The sequence below is a fragment of the Misgurnus anguillicaudatus genome, chromosome 24 (genome assembly GCF_027580225.2).
Source record: "Misgurnus anguillicaudatus chromosome 24, ASM2758022v2, whole genome shotgun sequence".
In the NCBI taxonomy this organism is placed as follows: domain Eukaryota; kingdom Metazoa; phylum Chordata; class Actinopteri; order Cypriniformes; family Cobitidae; genus Misgurnus; species Misgurnus anguillicaudatus.
This window is the reverse complement of record NC_073360.2, coordinates 20,083,285-20,106,504: the sequence shown is the minus strand read 5'-3', so window position 1 is coordinate 20,106,504 and position 23,220 is coordinate 20,083,285. Positions and strand designations below refer to the sequence as shown.

Genomic DNA, 23,220 nt, shown 5'->3' with positions numbered 1-23,220 from the left:
AAAAAACGACAACATTCGCGTGATGCAGGAGCGATTAAATAAATAAAATGCTAACGTTAACAAAGTGATCTAGTAACAAAAATAGCATTATTGTTACCCACCTGTTTAAAAATGGACGCGCATCAGGTGAAATCCTCTATTAGTGAACTGAGCTCTGCTGGTGACGTCAATTCCGTTAAAGATGATGCGTGGTATTTAGACGCATTTGCGCTGCATTAAAGTGAATGGAAAGGATTGGCGTATCATATGCACGCAAAAATGGGATTTGGCGTATACATTACACGCAATTTGAAAGTGTAAAGTCGTGTTATTTATACGCATATTGATGAGAACGGGTTGCACATATACACCTGAAAGGGCGCATGTGCAGAAAGCGAACCTAGGGACGAGCACGTACGACGGCCTTACATAAACATATCATCAGAATGATTGACAACTGGGATGTCCAATAGTCATGATGATCCACCTGGAAAAAGAAATAATATTTTCCGCTATACCTTTAAAGTAACATAAAAATATATGTGGATTTGACAAAAATGCTGCATTGCTTTACAGTGTGAGCTCTGAGCAAAAGTGTTTCCTAGTAACAGTCTTGAGAATAATAATTAGTATAACACCTTAGTATATAAATATATTGAATAATTTGATTTAAATATTTAAAAATAACTTGGAAAATAAAAAGTTAAGCACTTTCAACATTTATTTATTAACACTATTCCAGCATATGGTTGTATATTATAATGTTGTGAACCAGTTAATCTATACAAGTTAATCTACACACACACAAAATGGTGAAGAGTAATTTACCATCTCCATTCACCTAATCTGTACTGTATGTTTTTGGGCTGTGGGGGAAAACCGTAGTACACAAAGTAAACCCATACTGACACAGGTAGGACATGCAAACCCCACACAGAAAGACATCCTGACCCAGACAAGGCTTGAACCGGAAACCTTCTTGCTATGAGGCAACAGTGGTTCCCACTGACATGATGCTTTTAGTCTCATCCTTAGATTAAGAGACTTCAGGCTGAATTTCACAGAAAAGATCACATCTTAGCAACTATTCAAGATCTTTTAAGATCCACTATAATAAACTTTTTTATTTTTTGAAGTAGTAATTTTTTTTGGTTATTCAGAATCTAAATAGCAAATATTTCAAAGTGTTATCAGTAAATAGCAAGCATGCCAAGTTACATTTTCACCATGTCTTTTTTTTAGAAATGCCTCAAAGTAAATAATAAACGAAATGTTAAGCATTTAAATTATGTGAGCATAAACAATATGTGCATGTAAAATGCCTGTGTTTTGTGTATGTCAAATATTTAGATGTATTATTTTGCATTGCTAAATAAAAAGTGAAGCTTCCACACGAGTAAAGCAGAAACAGAAAAAATTAATCTATATGTAATGCCACAGATTTAAACTCAAATCCCTTCTGTCGCATCTGACAAATTGCAAACTTCCTCATGTGCTTGCAAGAATTTAAATGAACAGAGGATCGTGTCGACTAACATATAAACTGTGTAATTGATGATGCTGATTCAAAACAAATGGAGGTTAATGGAAATGAGAAGGTGACAAGATGATTAAAGAGAGAGTGAGGGAGTGTTCAGTGACCCATCAGTCTTAGTGAGCAGACAGTGCTCTTCACCTTTCTATGTGCTGCAGTCAGTTTATGCATTTGCCAGATGCTTTTATCCAAAGCAGCATACTGTGCATTACAAGGTATACATTTTGTCAGTATGTGTGTTTCTTGGGAATCGAACGGATGACCTTTTGTATGACTAACTTAATGTTCTACCAATTGAGCTACAGGAACATAGTCTGACCATTAACATCAGCTTGAGTAGATTTTATTCACATTATTTATATAAGGAGCTATTGGGGCTGTGTGGCCGCTTCAGGTACGACTATTAAGAGCCGAGCTGGTCTGAAAAGAGAGCAAGACACAGACGCTGATGAAATACGGAGCCTGCATGCAGGTGGTGATGTAAGTTTGTGAAGAGAACATCAAAGTGCTAAGGAAAAAAGAGGTAAGAGTAGAGCCGGAGAAAAATGACAGATTTTAAGCCCCACACAAACAACCAAACCATGCACACACACACAGAGGAATTGCAAATAGGCCCATACAGTATGAACAGAAACAATATGCTGGATGCCACACAAACCCGAAATAAATACAAAAATAAACCGTCTGGAAAAGTGCATCCAGAAAATGTTAAACAGAAACAAAACGTTCCTCGAGCATCTGCTGCCATTAAAATCTATTTATTGTCACCACAGTAGAAAATGGGAAGATTTTTAATTTATAAACATCTGGATTACATTATCTATGGATGGAGAAAATGTTTTCATCACATTAGAAAAATTTGGCATTTAATTGATATGAATTAGAGTCTTTTTTAAATAATATATTATGCTCATGCTTGCCATCTTTCTTTCCCAGCAAGCACAAACCGAGCTACCCAGTCTCACAAGATTTTGTGATATAGTCATGTAATTTTTTTATTCTTTTTTGGTGATATTATCACGAATTTCCACCTTTTTTTTGTGATCGTATAACAAATTCCTGTTTTCGTGTGATTATCACGTATTGGTTACCCAGCTGCTTTTTCCTATTTTTAAACCATTGTCGCTTCGGTTTAGGGTTAGATTTGGTGCTTGCATTAGAATGTCACTTTATATATTGGTTTATACCATTTATTCTGATTTATTTCTTATACTGTATGTCACCTGGCGTTAAGGTTAGAGTTGGGTTTTGGCAGGGATGTCATTTTATGTAAATCTAACCCTAAATCAAAGCGTCAATGGAAAGAAAATAGGACAAAAGAGTTGAGTAACCAATACATGATAATCACACGAAAACAGGAATTTGTTATACGATCACGAGAGTTTGGTTGCAATTACAACTAGGGAAAGTTTGATTCTTGAAGGAAAATAACATCTATCTTTGATACAAAAACAAGTGGAAAAACTTACTTACTTACTTACAGGTACTTAAAGAAAGCACCCAGAAAAAGCATTTGAAAGCTTTTTATTTTTACTATTGCATTGATGTTCCTAGTGTTGCAAAAATGACACATTTCACTTTTAAAGGGATAGTTCACCAAAAAATAAAACCTCTGTCATCATTTTCTCAGGACACGTCCTGGCCCGGATTTCGGGTGCGTCCTTCGGAAGTTGCATTTGTTGACCGCATACGTCATCGAGGTTCTCACATTTCATTTAAAACATTATAAAATGTACATTTATTGACATATAAATTTCATTCTTACCATGAAATATAACGGTTGTTTCTGAAATAAAACCTAAGATATGAACCTTGATGACGTATGCAGTCGACAAATGCGACTTCCGGAGGACACTTCCGAAATCCTGGCCAGGACGTGTACGAGTAAAATGGCACGTATGGTCACCATACTTATTTTGTTACAAGCCTGTAAACATTTTTGAGGAATGTTTGTAACCAAACCGATCATGAGCCACATTCACTTAGTAGGAAAAAATAATACAATTGAAGTGAATAGGGCTCATGTTTATCAGAACCAATACATTTATACAGGTTTGTAACAACATAAGAGTGAAAATGAGAATTTTCAGTATTGGGTGAACTATCCCTTTAATGCAATACTTCAACTCTATAATGTTAAATTTAGTGTCTGCCTCAATATTGTTTTGAACTCCAGTAGATACGAATCAAATACATGAATACAGCACAATTTCTGGACGACAGAGTTACTATTATGAGAATGACAGTAGCGCCCGACCGATAAAGATACAAATGTTTGTTGGTTTTAAAATCCGATATTCCGATATATCGGCCGATAATTTTATTTTTTATTTATTTCAGAAACACGCAACAAAACATTAACAGATTTCCCTAACATTAGTTATTTGTAGTTATTAGTTTTAATTTAATAATATGATAATCCATTTTAAAAAAAACTTTCTTTTATTTTCTCGTGACCAACTCACCAGGAACTCACTTAACCGTTGTTCTCTCTGCCTGACTCTTGCTGAATCAGCAGGTTGCAGGATGCGTGACGTGTTATACACGAGTGTTGCCAACAGGGAGGTTGTAGAGTGCCCTCTGTACAACTGCAACACTCATGACATGGTTGAAGGCTGTTTTGTCCTTTTTTTTATATATTCATTTATCCTACCTGATCTCACAAAATTCTGTGAAATAGTCACGCATTATTTTGCTCAGTTTTGCGTGACATTGTCACATATTTCCACCATATTGCGTGCCCCTGACACGACTTTCTTTTCCGTGACAGTTTCACGTATTGGTTACTCAACTGTTTTTCCTATTTTTAAACAATTGTCGCTTCGGTTTGGGGTTAGATTTGCTGTTTGTGTTACGATGTCACTTAATGTATTGGTTTATAAAAAAAAATTGTATGCTTTTTAAACCATCGTCGCCTGACGTTAGGGTTAGAGTTGGGTGTGGGTAAGGATGTCATTTCACAGAAAGTTGTTCTAACCCCAAACCGAAGCGACAATTGTAAGAAAATAGGAAAAACAGTTGAGTAACCAATTCGAGGGGCACGTAATATGGTGGAAATACGTGACAATGTCACGCAAAACTGAGCAAAATAATGCGTGACTATTTCACGTATTTTGTGAGATCAGGTTGCATTTATTGGCCATTATGAATGCCGATACCGATAGTTTGGAAAATGCCTAATATCGTCATGCCAATATATCGGTCGGGCTCTACAGGATGGGAGAGAGTGCTAGTAAGAAAGTCTGGCTGTACAGTAGGACAACCTCTAATAATAGTGACCCCATGGCCTAGAAAAGAGGAAGAGAAGCAACAAGGTTGCCAGGGAACGTGACCCAGCTGCCAAAAGTGTTACCCTTAGTTGCCCGAAAAGGTAAAGTTCAAACAGTTGTGACAAAATATCAATAAAAGAAGAATATAAAGAGAGGGGAGTGTTAGCATAGGTTGTCACACAGTGTTAAATGTACTCGTCTGGTGGTACTCGTATAAACACCAGCAGTGTACATTTAGCACTGGAGATTTTGCTGTGTACCTTCTTTCATCCTGTATTTAAGCATGTGCTATAAGCAAAATTAAATTTCTGAGCAATCAGCATCCCATTATGCCTCAGTACTTCTTACTGTGGACAGATGGTCAAAAGCATTAGTGTGTGAGCCTTAAGATGTCTGCTTTCCTTAATGGCAAAAGTTAAAGGTAAAAGCCAAACTGAGGGACATTTGTTGCGGTGAGGACCGAACCCAGGTTTGTGTGTCCACAGGGTTAAGCTCATGAGCTTTAAGATCGCACGAAGCTTCCAGCAATATTTTATAATGGCAGGGGTTCACCAGACAGTGACCGACAAATGAGAGGTTTTTCTTTGGCCCCATAATGCCATATTTGTCTTATTTGTCATATATGCTGGGGAATTGGATTGCTGCATTTTGTATTACCATTAGCAGGGAGCATTTGGAAATGGCATCCGACAGATAAATCCAAATTAGTCTCAGTGGACTGTGTGCTAAAAAACTAAATTGGTTATATCATCCATTCTAAACTATTCTTAAAATGAAGCAGCTTACTTCTTTAAATTTCCATACTAATTTGTAAATTAAATCCTTTTATCAAATAATCAATTGCCCTATCAAAGGCAGATGGATGATGTGATATAAAATGTGTTCAAGCAGAGCGAAAGGCAATATCACTCGAAAATGATTGAAGACAGATATGAATGCTCACGTTTATGGCCTAAATCTCTATTATCTTTCGCTGTCACACTGTATTTAAGCATTATTTCCTAAATGTGATGGTGGACAGGACATAGAGCTAAAAATGATGATGAATCCCATGTTGATCCTGTTCACAGGAGTAAATCAAGAATGTTATTCATTTCACAATGACCAAAAGTTCGCTCAGAGGTGCTCATGAAGCCTCAATCGTTCTCAATTAACTTTTTAAGCAATTACTGTTTAACCACTTAAATTTGCATGTGATTACGATTAATTAAGCCATATAAATCCCATCTAAAGCCTGGTAATGTTTTCCTAGACTCGCATGAAGCGTTTACCATGGCAACCAAACGTGTCCGTCTATGAGGTCATGAAGCATGAGAGAACAGCCATCACAAATACAAATGGACTTCATTAAAAGTTTGTGACTGTGATGCATTGCTAACAACAGACCTCACACAGTTCATTCTTTTATGAGATTAGTTAATCAACAAATGTGTGACTTATCTGTGCCTGTGACCTTCATAAAGTTTAGAAAGGCACACAAAATGCATCAGTCACCATCGGTGCGTGTTCAGATGTCCTGTTGAAGTCACGCCGTGCGTGTGATTTTGAGTCAGCTTGAGACACGCTCCTGTTCCGTCAACAATCACAAGCTGTCCTCCATCACTCCTGTAAGGTTTTTGTGTCATAGTCTTTACAGATGGACTGTTTGAATGACCGTATCATCATCTGTTATGCTCTATGGCAACAATTTGAATGAATCAAGGACAGTAATTCACAGAATATTGTTGCATTCATTAACCATCAGGCTGCATAGGAACCAAGCATTAGGGAATGCTGTGATGTAGGATTTATTCTTGGTATAGTAGTACCAATATGCTAAGTAAGTAACTCAGCGAGCAAAAACCGAGACGATGAAATGAAGCAAACTATAGACCCAATGTAGTTCGGCTATGAGTAACCCACTTTTACCCTAAATAACCTTGAATTTGGTTACATGCCATTTTTGCCATAATAACTTAGAGATGCAATATTCCATCAAGTAAGCAAAGTAAGTCAACAGGTGTTCAAGGCGTTTGGTTTCATTTCTTTTACATGTTATAAAAGTATACACAAGTCTATTCTTGAGCTATGGTTAGACGTCTATTAGACTTTCACTGGCAGCCCATATTTTGTCTTGTTTTAGCCAAAATTGCTTGCAGCGAACACATATGACAACTACAAAATTATACAAACTAACAAAGCTTTTAAAATAAAAACACATTCTTACTCCCAATTCCTCAAAAACTAAGCATGGGGACACGCATTTGCATCACTAAGACGATGATAAAGGTACCGCTAGGCACTTTTTTAACGCACAGGGTATCCCCTCCTATAGCATCACTTTTTGTTGTGCATTTCACATCACTTTTTGATGCTCAGCAGTGTTTCCCAAAGGATTTTGAGAGACTGTGGCGGTGATGACTAATTAGCATATACATGACATCATTACGTCCTGTTTGCGTTTGTTTTTTCACCTGAAATATGTTTAGCTTCTACTCTTTGATCTTTGCATTTTAACAACTGAATGCTATTTTTTACATATTATCTGTTCAGACATAAAACAAGTAGACTATTAGATAGTGACTAAACACGACACCTCATGTTTAATCCAACCAGTTGTTAGTTTAACTGCGGCTAAAATCTTGATTTATAAACGCGACATCGTCTGACAAAATCACTATACATTTACATTGAACCCTCACTGCTGTTTTTCTTCTCATCAGTGTTGTTGAATTAGTATGAGCCCTTTTGTAAATGTGAGTAGTTTTATTGTATAATGCATATAGCGCAGATAATTCGCTGCAAATTCAGAAATATGAGAGAATACACTCTTACTGTTAGTGATAGTTGCTTTCGAAAAACCGCTTCATGAGGCTTCGAAACAGTTACAAATCTTTTGTTTCGAATCATTGGTTTCAGAGTGTGTTTTTAATGATTTGTATGCCCTAAATAAAACTAAAAACACGTAAAACACTTTTAATTATGGCTTAATTAAGTTAAATAATTATTTTTTCATAAAAACATTTTTTAGAAATGTCTTGCTATTATTTTGTAGAACTGTAAAATGTTTGGATGGATCTTGTTGCTTTTAGACTAATTTGACCAGCAGTTGTTGCCAGCGTGTGTGGTGTTTCGAATGCTTCTGGAACTGGTTGTTGCGTTTGGTTGCACGAATACACGTATATATGTATCTGGCAACTTTATTTTTGGCCCTCTGCTAACGTCTTTTATCAACTCCACTATAGTACACGGATCTGGTAGCTGTGTTGAAAAAGTTGATAAAGTTAACTTTTTAAAATAACTTTCTCTGTCTGTGTTGCTTCACTGCTGATTCTTGCCATATTTCCATTGCCTAAATGCACGCGCATACGCTGCCACGTCATCATTGTGTACAAAGAGTAAAAGGGTCTATAGTCACAAAAAACTTGATTAATTTATTTGTGTCCATGGCAAGAAAATCAGCTTTTTTTCGTGCCTTAAGCATGACTGTCTTTATCGTGTCACTCGCACTGAAACCAATACATAAAAGTACATCCTAACCCAAATCTAACCCCAAGTGACAATGATTTAAAAATAGCGGGGGGAAAATAAGAAAACAATACATAACATGACACGAAAAAGAAAGTCGTGCCTCGGACACGAAAAACTTTTTATGAAAATACTTGCGAGTGACACGAAAAAGAAATTCGTGCTTAAGCCATGAAAAAGGCTGAATTTTGTGCCATGGACACAGATAAATTCATCAAATTTTTCGTGACTATAACAACTTTCCGTGAGATTATGTTGTCTAGTCAATGGTTCTCAAAAGAATAATTTCTTGCCGTTTGAGAGACTAAAGAACTTTTTTCCAATATATGTTAACTGTTGTATTTACAACATTAAAGATTGTATTAAAGATGGTATACATAAAAATGTATTCTAATGCAGTGGCGGCCGGTGACTTCTTTTTTCGAGGGGGCACAATGCGAAGTTCATCACAACATGTATATAGCCCGACACGTGTGTGGTTTGTCATTTCAAAATGTGTTTGGCACGTCAAGTAATCCTATGTGCATCAAGTGTCTTGTCAAAATAAGTGCCTGCTGCAGACTGGTTAATGATAAAAAAAGACGCTCGCGTTCGCCAGATATCTCGTGCGTAATCCTTTATTGTTAAGGGAGTGTCTTGCATGCATTTTGTGAAAGTGAGCGTCTTTTTAATCATAAAAGGTTTTGACGCATGTGCACTTATTTTGACAAAACTCGTGATACACATGGTTCACATAACGCAATAAACACATATTTTGAAAACACGATCAACACACAAGACACTCCGAACACATATTTTGAGTTGCGCCCCTCGGAAGAGCAGTCACCAGCCGTCACTGTTCTAATGAGGCATTAAACAAAGTATTCATTAAAACATCTTTAAGTGGAATCAATGCAATGGAGGCAGACTCATCTAACCTTTCATCTGCAAGTACCTTTACAATTGTTTCTTTGTTCTGTACAAAGTGTCAGTTCCTCTGTTTTACAAACCCTGACTTAAATCTGATGGGTTTAACTTTTGCTATGCTAACCAGAGAATTTCAATAACATGTAATGTGGATGGATGTGTTGGAAAAGCAAAGGTGTTAGGAAGCACTGGTGCAGTGGCTCGTATTGAAAGAGAAGGTCAAATCTTGTTTGTGTTGGGCAGCGTAGGAGGTCCACTCAAGTCAAACAGAATCGTCCTGTAATGAATCTTGGAATCCTTCATGACCTCACAATTATATTTTATATTTATACAATTCTATTAGCAGCTCCGCCATTCAATATGCTCACAAATCCTAGACTCTCATGCCATGTCAAAATACACCGCAATGACAGGTAAACACCTGTGTGGGAAGGAACGAAGAGTATAGGACAGCATGACAGCTGATTCAATTGATACTGAAATTGCTCCGTGTGCAATAAAGTCAACAAAAACTGAGCTGACCTTTATAGCTCTTTATTTTCACGGGTTTAATGTTTTCTCGCTAACCGCACACTTTGTTTATCGCACTTGTGTGCGGATAAAAGATAAAACACATCAATGGAGTCAGATCTGCAGTAAGATTTGTTACAAACATTCATGAAGTCTTTAAGATAAACAGGCTGACTGTTATTAAAGGAATAGTTTAATCCTTTTAATACCTTCATAGAGCCACAAAGCCATGTAAAATTGTAAATTACCAGCTTGATCCTTACAGAGATCCCTACACGGTGCATAAGATTCTGTACCTGTGGGTTTTTTCCCAGAATCCTCTCTGGATGATCTGCTAATGAGCCATCTGTCATTGTCATTGTAATTAATCTGTTGGTATTTAGTGGATAATGAGATGCTGTCGTGTCATCTTTCCTTTCTTCTTTTTGTCGTACACCCCAAACCCCAGAAAGGGAAACGGGGGTGTCGATCATGTATCTGCGCCGGCAGATGGGTCGTGTTGTTTTCGTGCCGCTAAGAAGCCGCAAACAAATGTCACGCGAAAGACAAAACATGGACAGACCACCGCGGAGAGGCACCACTGTCCTCCCATCTATCCCTGAGCAATGACAATCTCCAATGAGCTCCAGCATATTTACCGTGAGTTAAAAATGGTGCCACATTCAGTCAGTTAATCCTGGCAGAATGGTTTCCGTGCAGACTGAGAAATCTTTTTCAATCATAAGTGAAAATTAAATGGCGAGCTGCACGGACACACCACTTCGGATGGAAATTGCACTGCCACATGCAATTTCACAGAAAATTGCTGCTCTCGCATCTACACTACTTCCTGTTTCAGCCTGTTTTAGATACAAAAGATGAATTTACCTAAAGGAGGATGTGAAACTTTATTAAGCAGCATAGGTGGACCTTCATGAACTGGGGCGGCATCACCTCTCAACGGGAATCACGAGGGATTGGATTAAATATCAGCACCGCTGTTAATTCAAACGTCAAATTGTAGCATTCAAAAACCTCATCTGTTGTTATCTGACATCTAGAGCCAACAGCAAAACCAATTTGCAGGGAAATGTGTTGAGGATGTGACAAAACAAAATGTCAGTAAGCTTGAGATAAATGCACAACTTTAGGAACAGGTTTTGATTCGTGTATGGTTTTAATTATTGGTGTTTGCCATTAAATGCTCCACAATAGAAGCTTATCTATAAAGAAAGCAACCACAATCCTTTTTATTAATGACTGCTGAGAGTTTTGTCACTCAAGATGTATGAAGGGGAATAAAAATGGATATTAATGCAAAGAAGGGTTTGTGGATGGTACAGTATAAACTAGGGAAAGAAATGTGTGGGAAGGTACTTCATGACGAGAAAGACAGATGGATTGGAAATGATTAGAGTTGGATGCCACTCCTCCGAATCTCATCTTAAAGGAGGAATTAGAGAGTCTTCAAGTGAGGGAAGAGCCTGATGTGGGGAGCGGGAATAAAATTAGTTGAGTATCTCAGTCAGTCCTCATCATTAATGAGGAAGAAATCTTAATACACTGTGGATGGTGCATGTTGATGGGTTCACTGCGATTTTTACCTTGACTGACAGAGTATGTGTGGAAGAGTAACAATAACTAGCCTGATCTCATGGGAAATCATTTGCATTTTACGAGTTGGCTAATTCGTATGAATTCATACGAAGCGAATCATATAACAACGTATGATTATTTATTATATAAGAAAAAATAATGCACCCCCACCCCTAGCCCCGACGCCACAGGAGATGTACAAATACGAATTAGCACCCCTCGTAAAATACTTATTGCGTAGCAATAATATATTCAAAGCATTGTCTGTGGTCAGCCAGATTTACTTCAGGTTTTTCATTGGTGATAGAAATTCTGCTCTAAAGTAATATCACATATATTATTTAAATGTAGAGATTTATTTTTGTTATACACATTAGCTGTATAATTTGTATTGTTCGTATTTTTCACATCTGAAATAAGGGTGAAACCTTAATAACACAAAGGTTTCCTGGATTAAATAAAATATTCCTTACAGCTATAGTGAATTCGCAAGCATGTTATTTCCATATGTGAAAGGAACACTTTTTTATGGTTTTCTCAAAACCGTTATGGTTTCTTAAAGCGATACTCCACTTAAAGCACCAACGTTAAGGTGCATTACATTTACATTTATGCATTTGGCAGATGCTTTTATCCAAAGCGACTTACTATGCATAAGTGACGCACGGGTCGTCTCATAACCTGCGGGCCCCGTGGGTAACCTGCGTGCCAAGAGAGTCACTTTATTGTGGGGTGGGTTAGGGAGGGTCATTAAAAACAAAATAAAAAAAGTATCATGAAATCAGGAAAAATCCAAAGTGCTCAGAAATAGCAGAAGAAATTATTTAGAAAAAATTTAAGGTGCTCTTTGGTATAGACGGTTTCAGCAGTAACAACATAAACACGTGGCTTTCAAGGTCAACACGTAACTTCCGGTAAACTCTACGAAGAATAAATAACAACAAAGTCGTTTTAAAGTAGTTTATTTATATAACAAGCAAAGTAAACAACACGTAGATTACATAGGAACCCAAACATTTACTATTTTTGACGAGGTATTTGTTTAAGAGTTCAGTTTCAGCAACTAGTCAGACCATTAAACAAACAGAAACACTCTTCGTATTTCAAAAAATATTATAAAAAGCCTTTATTTATGTTTAAATTAAAGCCTTTTTATAATATTTTTTGGAAAAAAAGCATGTATGTTGCGTGCAATTCCCTATAGCCTATATTAAATATTAGGGAATATATATTTTTTTAGGTTCTTTGATAAGGTAAAATTACGTAGCAATGTAACTTGCGCAATGTAACTTGATATCCCCAAACCTTTGGCCTCACGTCACAAAAGCGCCAAGCAGCTCGTACTGCCAGCCACAACAGCAAAACAAATGGAGAAATGAAAGGAAAGATGAAATACAAGGTGCGGGAGAAATTAAGGTTGGGAATGAATAGATAATACAAACGCTGCTTTGTAAATGTTAACTCTTTCACCGCCACCGTTTTTTTAAAAGTTGCCAGCCATTTCACGGCTTTTTTCTTGATTTTCACAAAAGTTGAATGCCTTCCAGAAAATGTTCTTGTTTAAGTATATATAAACATACAATAATGAAAGAACAGAACCTCTGCTTTAAAAAAAAACTTTCATCCTACCTTCATCAGTTCTCTTTTTATCCAAATTTTAAGCAAAAAGCTGAGATAATTGCATTTTTGTGAAGGACTTTGTTCGAGATCAGATTCAGAGCTAAGCCCCCCTAAAATTAAAATCCTAGAATTGCCCCTGCTACTGTGCATAACAAGATATACATTTTTATCAGAATTTGTGTTCCTTGGGTTCGATCCCATGACCTGTTGTGCTGCCAATGCAATGCTCTACCACTGAGCTGTACAGGAACGCATTATTGCCACCTTTGTATTTTTTGAACTGCTTTCCAATAACATTTCACAAATGAACACTTTCTTTTGTTTAGACAGCTAACAGTCTATTAACACAATCTTTAACATCATTATTGCTAACATGCATTTGCATTAACAGCAATTAACATGTGCAATGCTGTGTGTATCGAAGCACCGTTGGTGCGAAACACAACACAGAGCAAGTTGTTTTTTAAAATTGGGTCTTGCTGCAGGCAAAAATCACACAGCTCAGCTTCACACTGCTAACATACTCTGTGCGCTTAGTGCAGCTGTGCGTGCAACAGAGATGGAGATGTCTGGATTTCCAAATCAATGTTCAGTGACATTAAAGAAGGACAAATTGATCGCACCAATGGCTAAGGTTTACACCAGGTCCCCGTTTGTTAATATGGACTTGTGCCTTTCATGACAGCCAGCTCAAATTCCCCCAGATTGATATGAATGTCAGGGGAAGGTTGCATACTGTGGAGTCGACCCAACACATGCAATCATTATCTGCAGATTACAGCTAAGGGACTGTGAAAAGTTGACAATCCGCAGCAGCTTGTGGTGGGAACAGATATCCGTTTCCACAGCAATTACGACAACGGGCGCTGCGTCCCCCGAAGATAGAAGCAATGAGCGAGACACGCAACTGAGCACCGCTAATGAGGAATATAAACACTACGACTTCAGAACAACACTTCGGTAGACGTGCGCACGCGCTTACACAAAGCTGATGCGGTTTGAGTAACCAGTCCAAAGAAACGCACGAATCAGCTTGCCTGGGGGACATAAAACAAAATGCTAGACTACTGTTTTTCAAAGCAGGGTATGCCAGAAGACAGACTAGCTCTTTTGAGATTTACCTCTGGGACCAATGTGTATTTAGTGTTGAGCCTCTAAATCTCAGCTCGGGTTGGTAGCGCATTGATTTCTCTGACAAAGTATGAAATGAAAAATGCAGCAAGCTCTTCCAGGGGTTCATAAATGCGTACCCTCTACTTTTTCTAGCCGAATCGCGGCGTGCACGCACAGAGACCGCCGTGACCGTCGCTGATGCACCGTTTCAAGAGAGGGGTTCTGTCACGTACCAACCTGCTGTAAACAAGACGAGGTCACCATCTATCTCTCACCAAACATCTCCTGCTGCTAATTTAGCCCTTGTCTACACTAAATCACCCTCTGTGAAGGAAAAATTCAGCCTCACCCCAAACTTCAGAGGGAGTGTGAGGGAGGGGCGGCTACTTTTGTCCTTCCAGAGAGACGAGATTTGCTGTTTTCAGGTGTTGTTGTTCAAAGCAAAGCTGAATCATACTTAATCGATGCATTTGAACTTCTTTCGGTGCCAAGGTTTTTTCAAGATTACAATTTCATTTTACTGAAAATGAGGGTATTACTCAAAGCTAATGGAGGCTGATGATAGCTTTGTGGATATGTCCAACAGCACCTTACTTTTAACAATTTCATATCTTTCTTTAGACATCAACTGCGTCATACTAAATGAAATGAAAATGTTTTCCAGAAACTACTTAACTCTGTAAGCACTGATAGGGGTTGTTTCTGTAGTTTAACGCCATTTCTATAACACAGTATTGCGTAATAGTCTTAGGTCATCATCATTATTTTTTCCGGCAAAGTCACATAGATCCAGAATAGAAACTGACCTGTATTGCAGTGTGTCATGTAGCTGTCCATCAATGTAAACAATGTGCAAAGTAGTTGAACCAAAAAAGGGCACAATTAATAAAGTTATTGGCTTCTAAAGTAAGGAGTCGACTCTGAATCACTGAAACGAGTCGTCATATGGATTGAATCTCCTACCTGACTTTATCCACGTAATACAAACACTTTGCATAATAATCTCCGCCTACAACATTGCCCGTGGAAGAAACGAAAACTATGACCTGCCCACAGCTAAGTTAGTTAGTGTGTAAACATAATATCACGCTGTGTTTTCAGTTTGTGTTTTCACTACCAAAGGATGAAGATATATGAAAAATCAGTGGTTAAAACTACTTTTTCAAGGAGAGATTTACTAGACGTTTGGCAATGAAAGATGGTTCAGTACCCACTTTATTTAAAACAACATGCGTCTCCTAACCACAACCTGTAAGTATGATTATAGCTACATACTTGCTTAAATGAGTGGAAAAATGTTAATGTCTGTAGACGTTTTTATAACCTGGACTAATGATGAATGATGTGTATTGATGTTGTTTTTTAAACTCTTAATATACTGTCAGAGAGGCACGTTAGCAAGCAGCTAATGCATGCTGCACTTACGGTTTTGCTATGACCCGGTTAGCTTACATAAATGCTTAAATGAGTGTAAAATGTTAGTTTCTATTGTCATTTTTATTGCTTGGATTAATGATGAATGACGTTGTTGTTTAAACTCTTAATATTCTGTCAGAGAGTCAAGTTAGCAAGTGGCCAACGCATGGTGCACTTACGGTTTTGCTATGACCCGGTTAGCTTACATAAACGCTTAAATGTGTGTAAAATGTTAGTTTCTATTGTCGTTTTTATTGCTTGGATTAATGATGAATATGTATTGATGTCAATAATGTCTTCTAAGGTTATGTCCACATGAAGCCGGTGCATTCCCTATCCGATCATTTCTTTCCTTGCTCTAAAAAAATAATCCGTAAACACGAAACCACTGAAACCGACTGAAAGCGGTGTAGTATATGCCAGACCAGTATAGGGCGCTGTAATTCTGCCACAGATATACACTGTACACGGAGAAGAAGATTTTGAGCATGCGCATAACCAACGTATGGTGTTGTCCGTTATCGCTTGTTGGTCACCACAATTGCATAGAAGCAATAGATTTTGCTGTAATAAAGCTAGTAGGCTTTAGTAGCTTCTGTAGCACGAACACAATCACGTAGTCCGCCGTTATTGTTGTTGCTGTTACATGTGACGGTTCCGACACGTGATGTGATGACGTTTTCGCTTCACAAAATATACGGATTGGCTGTACAGACGAAACCGCAAGGGTGTCGGTTTCAGATTTATCCACTTTAGGACCCGGTTTCAAAAAATAGCGGATTCAGTCTCCCAAAACGACGGATCCGTGTGGATGAAATGCCAATACGATAACAAATTTATACGTATACAGTGATACACGTCTCCGTTTGACAACCCCTAAGTAAATCATGTTAGCACTAGGTCAATACATGTTGCACTATTGTTGGTCTGTGCCACTGATCTGTGGTCTGTGCAGAGACTCTGTCAGGTGACCAATGAGTAGGCTACTGAAAGGTGGGGTTTAGGCAGACTGAGTCTTTGAACGGCCTTACACGAATCGTTTGGGGATCTCTGAGAAATTGGGTACTTTTAAATTTATATTTTGAGAAAATTACAGTGTTTTTTGACCTTGCATGCATTTAAACATGTTGTCCGGGAATTATAAACAGTGATAGGACGCTTAAAATTGGCATCTTACTGGCTCTTTAATGACCATTTATATTTTTCAGTCTGTTTATTAAAGGGACACCATGAAACTTTTGGCCACTAGGGGTGCTAGACACGTATTTTTCACTTCTAGCGCCCCTAGAGCCCACAAGCGCCGCAGCACTGTCGCAAAGGAAAGGAACTGGCCAACCTTAAAACTAAACTAAAAACTAAACATTTAAAATGCTAAACGATCAACATTTTGAGACAACAGGGAGAAACGCAGTCATGTTACAACTTTCTGATGAGGAACTCGTCGTGGCAGAAGTCATTTCTCAATCTGAAGGTTGCAGCCTCCGGATGTCGTATTTCTAATACGTCATCAAGACTGTCTTATTTTACAATATTAACAATTACAAAGTTGACTATTAACTTAGTTAATCGTAAATTGTTGCAGTATGCTTATGACTTGCGAATGTAATGCTCAGTTTACCTTAATAAACCAGGCTTGATGACGTGTGCAGCCTGCATATTTGACCTCCGGAGGCTGCAGCCTTCCAATTCAGAAACGACCAGACGTATTTCCTTGCCTTTTTCCAAACAAATATTGTTGCATCCTCTCTCTCTCCCTCGCCACCAGGATTTTCCGCAATGGCGCTCGTTATTCCTCTTTTTTGTGTGAAAATCGCTCCAAATCCAAGTAAACCGATGCGTTTAGGTCTGCCGCTTTGTAATACGTCACGCGAGTGACAGCGGAACGCAGCAAATGAGGAAGAGAGAAGAGAGAAACGCTCGGATCTGATTGGTGAATGAATAGGGTTTGGTTTTACACTGTGAGCAAGTTTGAGTGCTATAGCATCCTGGATTGTAATGTAAATATCATAGACACAGTAAAAAGAAAGGTAAATACGTGAACACAGCATCTGAATACAGGGAACTATATGCAATATAATCGCCGTAATTTATAAAGAACATCGCATTTATGTATGAATCAACAGTTTATATAAAAAATTGCCTTTAAGGGGAATCGAACCCGGGTCGCCCGTGTTATAGGTCCGTGACACTAAAGACTGTGCCACAGAGTCACATAATAGAAACTGCTCTCTACACTCCTTAAGTAGCCTCCAGCAAAATTCATGTTAAAAACAAATTGTGTGGAGGAAGTGACGTATGCCGTAAAGCAGTCGAATTTTGTAGTTTTTTTTTGTGCTCTGGTTACTACCACAAACCCTAAGTTTTAAAATACGAGTAAAAGTGATACAGACCCCGTCAGGCTATGGTAGACATGTCATTCAACCTATTTAAAGTCGATGTACTATCACAAGGGTCTTGAAAATGTATTATGAAGGTTGAAAAATTACATGGTGTCACTTTAAGATACAAACAGAAAATACAGGACATACTGACCTTCCTCACTAAGCACACCTTGAACTCTTCTGAGACTAACTTTCAAATTTTTGCCAGCCAGTAATGCAACATATTTAAATATGAAAAACAAACTATATTGACACATTTTCTGGGAATGATTGACTCTGGGATTTGTTAAAAAAAAGGTAAACTGTGTTCATTGGAGATAAGAGTTGTGGACTTTTACGAACATTTAAAAACGACCAAATTAGCGAACATATTTTATAAACAAACAAACAAGTGGTGGGGATTTGCAGAATTAATTCTGCGTACGCCAAGCTTTACCCTGTGGGCCTGGTTAGATTTTATTTAGACAGGCACCATTTAAACAACAGGAATTAAAATTATATCATTTATATAAATATCTCATTTGAACGCGGAGATTTTACATTTGGTTGTTAACCCGTAGGCAGACGAGGCTTAATGTAAAAACCATCATTCACCCTTGGCTGATCTCTTTGAAAAGGGCTGCACAGCTCAAAGCATCTATATCATTTCAAGTGACATGATTAACATTGTGGACTCTTGCTGTTGAACAATACTCACCACTCACTATAATGGGGCTCTGGCTGAATGCCATGATGTCTCAAAAGGCAAGAAAGGCTTTATGATTGAACTCATTACCACACTGAGGCATATGGGTATGATTACAGTGAAACGATGCATTCCCCTTAATCAAAATATGATAGGTGCAGCGATTTGATTATTTGTTGGTCTGCCAAAAAGACTCAAACAACAATAATGAACAAGATATAACTGACTCCAATATGCCCACATTTCATTCATAGATTGAGTCAATTTATGAGTGCATTACAAATGCAATCTCTGGGAGGTTTCCAAAAGACTTTAGGGAACATGATGATACAACTTTGTATTGCTCATCTTTTCACATTACCGTGATAAGTTTGTATTGTCCGTAATGAAAAGAAAGCACAGCGGATCATTTCTTTTGTCTCTGTAGGAATAATTGCTTTTGTTGATTAAATGCTCCAAACCATCAATCAATTCTGCATTTAGATCTGCATCATTAAAAAAATGAGACTGTGTAAAGCAAAGAGGAATACGGTGAATTATCTTTCATGGTGTTCAGTTTGTGTGGATGGGCTGGTGGGTCCCAGACCCTCAATTGTCCCTTTCACACATACAGGGCCCTGTCATACACCCAGCGCAATGTGCGACGCAAGTGTCTTTTGCTAGTTTCAACCCACTGCAATTATCATTTTCACGTTAAGCGCCACGTTGTTTAAATAGCAAATGCATTTACGCCCCCTTTTGCGCCCATGGGCATTCTGGTCTGAAAACGAGGTGTGTTCAGGCGCATTGTGGGCGCGTTGCTATTTTGAGGCAACCAAAATAGACTATGTTACTGACCAACTAAAACCTGGTCTAAAGTCTAAAATCAATGGCGCAATATTATTTTTGTTATTTAATGAGCATTATAAAACGGTTAGTTCCAATCCTTGATTCTGATTGGACAATAGGTGTGCTTTATTCACGATAAAACACTGCTATGATCGCTTCACCCAATGGTTCTATTTAATATCACTGCGCCCTTAGCAACACCCTTAGCAACACATAAACATATAGGGCTCTATTTTAACGATCTAAGCGCATTGTCTAAAGCGCACAGCGCAACGTCTGAATGGGCGTGTCCGAATCCACTTTTGCTAATTTAACGACGGGAAAAATCGTTTTTGCGCCGAGCGCATGGTCGAAAAGGGTAGGTCCTATTGTAATGGGAGTATTTTGGGCGTAACGTGCAGTAAACCAATGAGAGTCACAGCTCTCATTCCCTTTAAAAGCAAGTTGCGCTGGCGCTATGTCTAATCCCTATTTAGATGAGGGACTTTGTAAACTGAAAAACTAAACAGAGGTAGAAGATCCCCAGTTTAAGATTAATGTTAAATAATTGTGTTGTTTTCCCTTATATTTAAATTGTTATTTTTTTATTAAAACCTTTAAAACCCGTTTTCTTTTAGTCATGGAAGTAAAAAGCAGGCTTGTAATTGCTTTAAATGTATGGCTATCCAATATCATCAAAAAATAATTTACAAGTATGTAAGATAAGGTTTGTACTCTAAAAATACTTTATTTGTAACAAACAGGAGATAAAGAAATTACAAACGGCTCTCCTCACGTTTCAGCACTTTGGACAGCGTTTTTTTAGCAAAGAGTTTTTTTAAGCATTACTTACAAATGTTCTCATCTCGCCATATCCACAGGTACAGAGTCATCATATACAATAAATCCGTGAGGTAGCATTAAAAAAAAAAACATTTAAAAACAGACGCATTTGTTTAAAGCAAAGCATTTATTTACTTATCAGGCTGCAGGTGAAGCAGCTCTTTGCGCCTTTTAACGTCTCATAATCAGTCCTCATTTATAAATATCTCCAAGAGACTCAATAATAATCTCTTAAATTCAATCCTTTAATCTTTCATATTTGAAAGCATTTTTGTGCTGCTGCGCATTTATGTACTTTGTGATAAGCAAACCCGCGTTGTCCTCCCGTTTATAGGCGCATATTACTAATGCGCTCTTTAAATAACATAAAACATATTGCGCCATTGACTTTAGACTTTAGAACAGGTTTTTGTTGGTCAATGGCGTAGTCTATTTTAGTTGCCTCAAAATAGCAACGCGCCAACAATGCGTCTGAACACACCTCGTTTTTCAGACCAGAACGCCCATGGGCGCAAAGGGGGCGCAAATGCATTTGCTATTTAAACAACGCGGCGCTAAACGTGAAAATTAGGGTGGAAACTAGCGAAAGACACTTGCGTCGCGCATTGCGCTGGGTGTAAGATAGAGCCCATAATGAGACAAAGTCTGAGAACAGTTTGTTGTTTTTATTTGAGCTTTCATGTTGTTGTTCGCAGTCAGGGACTATTTTTTCTAGCGAAAGGAATGCTTTTATTGATTTAACTTCATGAAAGTTGCACTAATATTTTTTTTACTTTAATATTGTGTGGTTACCGTTTTATAAAAGCAATAAGGTACTCGAGGCAAGTGCTGTATCGTGAATAAGTAACGGCTGAAGGGGTTGCAGGCACTTCGCGTCGTGCCTAACAACGCCCTTCAGCCGTTACTTATTCACGATACAGCACAGCCTCTTGTACCTTATTGCTTACCAATATGCTCCTACAAACGGGACGACAACGGGCCTTTGCTTATCACACACATAGATACGCAGCAGCACACAAATGTTTTTAAATATGAAAATGAAAGGATTAAAATGTAAAAGATTATTATTGAGTCTCTTGGACATAAATGAGGACAAATTATGAGACGTTACAAGGCATAAAGAGCTGCTTCACCTGCTGTAGCCTCGTAAGTAACTGCATGTTTTGCTTTAAACAAATGCAAATATTGCATCTATTTTTAAATGTTGTTTTTTTAAATGCACAGATCTACTTGCCGAATTGCCCACGTCATTTGCACACTCTCTAGCCCTTTTCACACAGACATTACAGAAAATACAAGGAAAATGCATCCAGGAATTGTCTGAGATCGTTTGATTTTTGGTTCATTCACATTACTAATGATTTTCTGTGTGCGTTCACACAGATGCCTTAAAGATCCTGTAAAATTTTTGTTTTTCACAGCAGCGTCTGAAGTTTGCTTATTATCCATTATTTCTCTCTCTAGAAACCACCATGCATTTTTGTTCATAAGACAAGACTAAGCAGGGGTAGACAACGTTGGTCCTGGAGTGCCGATGTCCTGCAGAGTTTAGCTCCAGCTCTAATCCAGCACACCTGAACAACTAATCAAAGTCTAAAGAGTCACCTGAAAACTACAGGTAGGTGAGGTTTTATCAGGGTTGGAACTAAAATCTGCAGGACACCGGCACCCCAAGACTGACTTTGCCTACCACTCCTATAAAGGAGTGCATGAAGCACTGTTCTTATATGCTGCTGAATGATCTCAGCTTTGGTGCAGAAAATGACGAGCTCTGTGATATCTGCTTCAGTCCAGTTTGCTGACAATTCTTGTTGTGAATGTTAATCTGCGTGTAAATCCCTCATTTTAAAGAGCTGAATCATAACTTCATTGTTGCAATGAGGCGCATCCTCATTATGGCACGCCCCTTACGGCATTGTTTCTGCGTCTTGTTCTCACAGAAGGCTTTCCTAGAATGTTATGGGAATGTTTGTAGGTCCTCTCTCCGGAAGCGATCCCAGAACATTTATGGGATGTGTTTGCGTTCACACAGTAGCCTGTCTGCCAATTTTACGGGCATTTTATGGGACCAATGTGCTGTGTGAATTAAGTTTCTGTGAAGCCTATGTTTAAACATTACTGCTGTTCAAGACGCAGGTTGCGACTCTTCCCCAGTTCAGTTTGGTTGGTCACAAGCCACGTAACAATTTAGAGATAACTTTTGTTTTCAATTTTCTAACTGTAGAGATACATTCAAACTATAATTGTCTTAATTCTTTATTATCATATCAGTAAGCAAGTTATGTTTTGCTGTTCCATTTTTATTGATCTCTAATCAAAGTCCTTGAGTAAATGGGATATTTTTTAATAAACTCACATTTCAATTCAATTCGAGGTCGGATTCGGTCTTACCCAAATCATTAATATACCACAGTGTGATTTAATTAAATGTTCATAAAAGTTATTCATATATTGGACTCTTATTGTTGTGCTAAGATCTGAGATCAGCTTTTATTTCCAATTATTTTAGAGAAAGTGATGCTTTGCATCGTGTGGTATTGGTGATTTTATTTATTAGGTTATACTTTACTTGTTCAATAGTATTAAAGTTGGAAAGCAAAACAAATAAATAAAGCCATTAAATTATTTTCAGATTTTACAACTATAAAGTCATGGACAATACATTGTTTAACTTAAATGAGGCCAAAAACCAAACTCTTCTTTAAGTACAAGAGCTATGTGCTATAAAGTAGAGGTCAGACCTGCATGTAGCAAGACCTTCTGTAGACCATGACCTTAAAACCGGGCATTTTCATGATTTTGCAACTTTATAATAAATACATGTAAGTACAGATAAAGACAGAGAAATAAGACAACCAGAAAATTATGAAATATAAAAATTATTATTGAGATGCACATTAGTAAAGCTAACTGTGACAATAGTTGACTATACACTATTAAAAATAAAGGTGCCATTCCTAAAAACAGCGATGCCATAGAAGAACCTTTTTTGGTACCTCAAAGAACCTTTCAGTCAAAGTTGCTTCAGATGTTAAAGGTGCTTTAAAGAACCATTTAGACAAAAAAGGTTCTTCT

General features: G+C 37.8%; 1 protein-coding gene across 3 annotated transcripts in view; it reads right to left on the bottom strand.

Moving 5' to 3' along the window:
* Positions 1-23,220, bottom strand: part of grik4 (glutamate receptor, ionotropic, kainate 4) — a 548,585-nt gene that overhangs the window by 418,916 nt on the left and 106,449 nt on the right. The gene's annotated exons all lie outside the window — the stretch shown is intronic.